This window comes from Tachypleus tridentatus, chromosome 13 (assembly GCF_004210375.1).
Source record: "Tachypleus tridentatus isolate NWPU-2018 chromosome 13, ASM421037v1, whole genome shotgun sequence".
Classification (NCBI taxonomy): Eukaryota; Metazoa; Arthropoda; class Merostomata; order Xiphosura; family Limulidae; genus Tachypleus; species Tachypleus tridentatus.
Genome location: NC_134837.1, coordinates 164,147,912 through 164,155,493, shown reverse-complemented (window position 1 = coordinate 164,155,493; position 7,582 = coordinate 164,147,912). Strand labels below are relative to the sequence as shown.

General features: G+C 31.7%; 1 long non-coding RNA gene across 1 annotated transcript; it reads right to left on the bottom strand.

Annotated features, from left to right (window-relative positions):
- Window positions 1-3,233: 3,233 nt before the first annotated feature.
- LOC143238035 (uncharacterized) lies at window positions 3,234-6,857 on the bottom strand. The gene is made up of 2 exons (XR_013020384.1): window positions 6,712-6,857; window positions 3,234-5,344 (listed from the first exon to the last, which is right to left on the bottom strand). It is a non-coding gene; the product is annotated as an uncharacterized LOC143238035 (long non-coding RNA).
- Window positions 6,858-7,582: the final 725 nt, after the last annotated feature.

The window sequence follows — 7,582 nt, the reverse complement described above, 5'->3', positions numbered from 1 at the left end:
GCTTACCAAAGTATACTATACAAGCGTAAATTGCTTTTAAACTGGTACTAATAATTATTCATGAGGATTCGCTTCTTTCCATAAATTTCAAATTTCAAATCGTTCCACTAGACGTGTTAGATCACTCATTTTGCTTTTGATATGACAGCTAACATTTTGTATGTGTCAAAAAGAAGGATTCTCTCACTTGATTTCGTAGATCTGAATGCCTCATTTAGAAGCCGGCTACTACTTAAGACGCACAACTAGAAGCACTTGGGTACTAAGAGAAGGTGACCGTTGACGGTACAAAGACTATACCTTATTACCCCCAACTAACGTCTCCGGGAAAGTTGCAGACAGCAAGGAAGCGCTAATTATAGTGTTCGTTTGTCCTAAACGTCGGTTATCATAGATTGAATGTTTTATATGTTTACAAAACATGCTAAAAATGTCAAATTTGATATGATATTGATGCCAATCAAACCAGGTCACTTCCACACGTGTATAAACATTTAGTGCTATTGTCTAAAAACATTGAAAGAAACAAGAAAAGCATGTCTTCAGTGTTACAATGGTAACTAACTTTTGAGACTCTCTGTATGGTGAGTGACCTTACGGATAACAGTTACAAAGTTTTCGCTATTAAAACGTAAGGTCTTTATAAATTTCTGTGATACCTGTCTTTATAGATTCTGCAAAACGTTCTTAACGAAATTTCATGTTTTTACTTTATCAATAACCTATAATTACATACAATGAAAACGTGTTTTTTTTTTAATTCAAAATTTCTTTTGGGAAACTGATAGAAATATTTTTAATATTTATTTTCTTATGCTTTGAAAATGCTTATCTTCTGAAGCTTACGACAATATCATGTATTCAGTTTTATAAAGAATTTATGGGCATCATTTTACATGGTTGAAAGTTTTCAGAAACTACATCTGAAATGTAAACTACAGTACCGGTTTTTTATGCATTGAAGATGAAATTCTGTTTTCAATAACTTTTCTTTCTTGGTTGTAAAAGCTGAGTGCATTTAAAGACATTGTATATAATGTATATATACTTAAATGTATATAACGTTTTTGAAATCAATCTTTGGCTCTGTTTTTGGTTGTTGTGTTATTGTATTAGGGTAATCTATTTTACAAGGCTATTACTGTAATCTATTTTACAAGGCTATTACTGTAATCTATTTTACAAGGCTATTACTGTAATCTATTTTGCAAGGTTATTAGTGTAATCTATTTTGCAAGGTTATTAGGGTAATATATTTTTACAAGGTTATTTAGAGTAATCTATTTTACAACATTATTAGGGTAATCTATTTTACAACATTATTAGGGTAATCTATTTTACAAGGTTATTAGGGTAATCTATTTTATAAGGTTATTAGGGTAATCTATTTTACAAGGTTATTAGTATAATCTATCAAGGTTATAAATGTAATCTATTTTACAAGGTTATTAGTATAATCTTACAAGGTTATAAATGTAATCTATTTTAGAAGGTTATTGACCAGTGCAATCATCAGCTGAATCAGTAGGGTCGAAGAAGCCAAGAACACTTGTGTTTTATTATTAATCCATTTAGATACACAAGTTCATTCTTCTTGAAAATATCACATTTTTACAAGGGATCCTTACTTGTTTGCTATTTGTAAGATATGTTAATACAGCTTTCTCAAGTGTAACTCTCCACTCGACCATCAGTTTTTACAAGTAATTATTCGCTAGAAGTATGTAGACATGTTTTGATCACAAAGAATGTCGAAAATTCCTTGTAGAATTGTGTTTATTACATACATGGTGGATAACGGGTTTGTTTAGTTATTTATTGTTAGGTATAAAGCGATAAGATGGGCTTTGTGTTCTGGCCGCTAGGAGTATCAAAACCCGATTATTAACATTATAAACTCTCAGAGTAACCGCTAAGCCAGTGGGGGTAGCACGGTAGAAATATTAAGCAATATCTATGTATAGTTTTGTTTTTTGTTGTTCTATTTTAAATGGAAAAAATCTAGGAAGTATAGACTTCACACTTTAGCTTAACCACCAGTTTAAAGCAGTTGAAAGTACTAGACATTGTACTACTTATATGTTATTTCTTTTAATTAGGAGTAACGGTTTGAAAAAAGGATTTAATCATAACCTAATTCAGGCTACGCACTAACAAATTTTTTATTTAAATAGTTACTTACAACGTATAGACACAGCTTATAGATATTTGGAAAGGAAACGTTATGTAGCATACATGTTGATGTCCAAACATCAAACATCAAAACAGACCAAAGATTATGGCTGTTAAAATACAAGTTTTTAGGAAAGCTGTAGTTGATATAGAGTAAAAGCGCTATTAAAGCTGATTTTCTCTTCTGTAGCATATTTGTATCCTGCTCGTCAACATAAACAATGTAAGTGATAGAAACATTACAAAACACGGGTTTCGTTGCGCAAAAAAAGTTACGAAATCATGAAATACTTCTAAAAATAAATAAATGAATAATGTAAAGTTAATTAATGGTATTAATTAAATAACACAAACATTTTGTATATGGTATAAAGTATAGTAAGTAAATAACACAAAAAAATGTAATTAGTAAATTAGTACGTAGTAAACAACCCAAAATGCAGTAAATATTTCGTACAAGATATATGAAGAGAATAGCTGTACGTGTTATATATATGTATACATATAAAAAGAGTATTATATATGTATTAATACATAACGTATTGGCCCGGCATGGCCAGAGGGTCAAGGCACTCGACTCGTAATCTGAGGGTCGCGGGTTCGAATCTCCGTCACACCAAACATACTCGCCCTTTCAACCGTGGGGGCGTTATAATGTGACGTTCAATCCCACTATTCGTTGGTAAAATAGTAGCCCAAGAGTTAGCGGTGGGTGTTGATGATTAGCTGCCTTCACTCTAGTCTTACACTGCTAAATTAGGGACGGCTAGCGCAGATAGCCCTCATGTAGCTTTCGCGAAATTAAACAAACAAACAAAACATAACGTATTGTGGAACTAATACTGAAAAACGCAGACTGAATGTATATAAAATGCCACCACAAGCAATATAGAGGACAGTACGTTTATATTATACAGAATACAATAAGATACAATTGCACGTGATTCAAAACTAAACTATTTGTTTATTTTGGGTAGCAGTAAGCAACGAAAGAGTAATTTCTAAGCAATAGATTTTCTAGCCATAAAGAACAATAATTACGCAAATAATGTGCACCTGAAAATGTATAACAATTTATTGTTCTAAATATTGAAATACTTTCATAATACAGCCAAAAGTATTGGTTTAGAGTTACACATTAAACACTGTATGAGCTAAAGTTGAATAAACAGCAGATTACTGGTGGAAAAGCCATGTTAAAACTCTTCCACACAGAAATACTGACTCATTCAGAACACAAAGAAATATCCCTCAGGACTGCAAGTTTTCAAATTATTATTTTTTAATCTCTATCCCTATAACAACTAATTTAGGAACATAAAGAAGACATGATCGTTTAATAAAAACTATTAAGTTTAAAAAATCATCGAATTTTTTGTGACTGTTCAATCTACTAATAAGATCGTAAAGCAGTGTAGAATGTGTGTTTTCGTATAGCAAAGCCACCTGGGGCTATCTGCTGAGCCCACCGAGGGGAATCGAACCGCTGATTTTAGCGTTGTAAATTCGGAGACATACCGCTGTACTAGCGGGAGGCGGTAGTGTAGAAGTATAGTCACACGTACGTGTAAGATTTACATTTTCACATGATATCAAGTATCCAATCACAAAACGAGTAGTATGGTGTTCGTAGTCTCAAGATGGCAATACCCAATTTCGAAAGAAATTGGGACAGGTTTTAATCTCGAACCACGAGAATTGTGACGGCTACTTATTTAAAAAACATTACAGTAATGTTAATTCATTCTCTGCTTGTTACTCGTTATCGATAAAATTTAATTCACCTGGCAACCCGCCATACTGAGTTTCCAACTAGTTTCTCTAGTAAAGACTAGGCTAGAAAATAATCTTGTTTAAAAAACCAGGTCGAGAGTCTCATCAGAATTAAGCTAGCTTCTCAAGTTCATAAGATTCGATAACTGTAAATTAGAATTATTTTATGTATATATATATATATATATATGCCCCCCGCTAGTGCAGCGGTAAGTATACGGATTTGTAACGCTAAAATCAAGGGTTCGATTCCCCTCGATGGGCTCAGCAAATAGCACAATGTGGCTTTGCTATAAAGAAAACACACACAAACACTATATATATATGTGTGTGTGTGTGTGTGTGTAAGACAGAAATAATTAAATCTGAAGTTGAAAGTTTTGTGATTGTTTTTCACACATAATCCAATTTTCAAAAGGGGACATTAATATTGACTTGTACTTCCATCATTTTAATTTTACACAGATCAATAACCATAACTATTCTATTACATTTAGGTTTATCTGGCAGTAATAAATTCGTTTACCTACTACAAGGTACCGTAAATAAAGTTAAGTAACTTTATAAACGCACACTTTGTACATTCTGATATAAAACTGTTTTTTATAACATTTATTTTCCCAATACTAATACTTATAACGAGTACTGAAAGATAATTGCACACTATAACAATAATGTTACAAGTACCATGCAGTTTTTGGAACCGGGTCCACCATCGTCTAATAGCATGATTATTGACTGATGTCACACATTGATATTTCCATAGTAACAAGCTCATGCGAAGGACGAAAAGGTCAGTCTGAAACTACACATCTCGATAAACTTTTCGTAGACGCCCACTGTCGTTGAGCATCTTAATTACCGACCAGAACAAGGTATTTATCTGGATCAAATACAAAATTCAGTTTGCTAAATAAATATATTATTCTTACGACTTACTCATAAGATCCTTTTTTGGCAAACACAAAGCATAATGGTTCAGTAAAACTGCATTAGGGGACTTAAAAAGTATATGATAAATTGAATTATCGTTGGTCCAGTTTCTTCGGCCATAATTATTATGAAAGAACTGTCGATTTTAAGATGAGGCTGAATGCTAGTAAACATTTGGCTTGTGAGCTTTCTCCTGTTTCAAATTTCTTTTTGTTGTCTTGATAACCGTAGAAATAGACAGGCTCAGCTTCTCTGTAATATATTTTAGTGTCTGCGGTTTCTCCTTCGTAACAACGTTTTTCAGTTTAGGATTAATTTGGGGTGCAGTTTTGGGCCACATCATGATTCTGAACGATCCGTTCTTCCTCTTCTGTATAGAACACTGAAGACTCCCTTTGACTTCACGTAGCTAACAATCTCATTATACCAGTATTTCCACCCACCTGGATGCATTGCGCTATTTTATCTTCGGGAATTCAATGTAAACAAAATATATAATTACTGAAAATGTCGTTGGTTATACCACGGCTTTACCTTATACAAATCGTATAATTAACAATCTGTGCTTTTCACAATTAGAATGCGGCTAATGTTATACATCATTATTAAAATTACTTATAAACGTATTTATAAACTTTTTACAATTAAGACTTTCTAATGGATATCAGTTTATTCTACAGTAAATAAAACACATTACTGACTTCAACTTAAGTAATGCATAAACACCCATGACATTAAAAAACTTTAACACTACAACGTAGTTTATATCTTTATTATTATTAAGCTAATACAAATAAGACAGCAGCTGAATATTTTAATTATCAGTTATTACAAACGTACGTTCTTAGGTTTATTCTTACATTCAACAAGTCTCATAGAACTGATTTCATATTGTATTTCATATAAAATGTAGTATACTTAGTGTTACTTATAATACTTTCCTGAAAAAATAAAATAAAACGTTACATGATCTGTAATTATTTCATTTTAATACTAAAACTGGACACTGTTTAGCGAAAATTTTTATCCACTGCTATCTCGGAAATGTCATGACGACAGTACATATATATATATATACCAATAATCGGTACTGACTTGCATTTTACAATGTAAGATATATAACTAAGTATGACAATTGTTTTTACACTTATATATTGTTTATTCAACTTTTATTGGTAATTTTTGTTTATTTCTAACCACTCACTCACATAGACGCAAATACACGTAAAACACTTTTAAAATGATCTATGTGTTCCGTTTGTGGGTATATGTTTGCTTCAGTATCTCAGTTTCTGTGTAAATTTATACATTAGATTTAAAAGCTAGTAAGCTAGTTTGTTTCTTTGTTTTAGTGCATCTTTATAATAGCATAAAGAATGACGTTTATCTAAGTGAACAGTGTTTATTTACATATTACTGTTTTATTAAGTAAAAATGCCTGTTTACTGTAATGCGTTTGTACTGTGTTTATGATATTCGAGTTATGGATTAAGGAAACAAACATGAATATGAAATATTTAAAATGTTTGTTTTTCCAGGTTTAAGGCAATACTGATTTTTTATGTTTTTACATAAATATTATTTGCCTAAAGAGAAATAATTTAATGAGTATTACATTTCTAGAAAATTGTTTACCGAGATAAATAAGAATATTTTAGTTTTACTATTTTGCTTTTTATTAATAACTACAGCCTTACATGCACGCACTTATATATGCATGTATATATCGTTCTGGATGTTAACACCCTAGACATACTGGGATTAAGCTTAGAATAATGAACATCCAAACAGCCCATATGTTTAGAACGAGTAAGCGATTTTCCTAGTTCTTACCTCACATTTGACGTTGTTTGTTCGTATTATCCTAGCATTGAGCTGTGGCAACCAAGTGCACCATATGAAAAATGAAATAGCGTGTAAAGCGAATCAATGAGCTATTTGCATAGAAAATGGCTCATGGCGTTCTGACACGACAGCGTCTTGTGTTCCGCGAGCCGCAAGCTCATTATCATGAAGGGCGAACAGTCACGTGTACTGAATTTCTATTTGAAAATGCAAACTTCATTGAGTAAGATGTCAGATTCTGTACACTTAGCTAAATAAATCCACGCACAGACAGTAGTATTGCTTGAGGTGTTTGGTTGAAATGGAAATTTTCTATTTACCCTGTAACAGCGTCGATTGTAAATAAACGGAATGACAAGGTCTAACTTATGTATATTCAGAATTAAATAACATTTAACTATGATTTCATCTGTGAAAAAGCAAAGTGAATCAACTAATTATGATACGACAATAAAATCTTTGTCTGTGTAAGTTTCCGAAAAAGGGAATTTATGAATATAAGTAATATCAGTACATCCTTACAAACAGAAGAATCAACACAGAAAGTTTGAGTAACACTGAATAATAAGCATGAATATCTTATAGCATAAGTATTTTAAATACATTGACCGTAACATATATAATTACCTTTTAAATATTAAACAGTTTAAATAAATGACCCTGACAAAGGATGGAAGACAGGACATTTAGAATATAACCCCTGTAAAAGCGTCTTTGCTGTGAAAAGTTATTAGTTATTAAATAAAACATTTCATAGGAGACAGTGTTTTGTTTTATTTCATAAAGGGAAACTTTTTGTTGTCTTGAAATAAGACATATATGCTCTTAATATAGATTTTATAAGAATAGAACTGTAAAA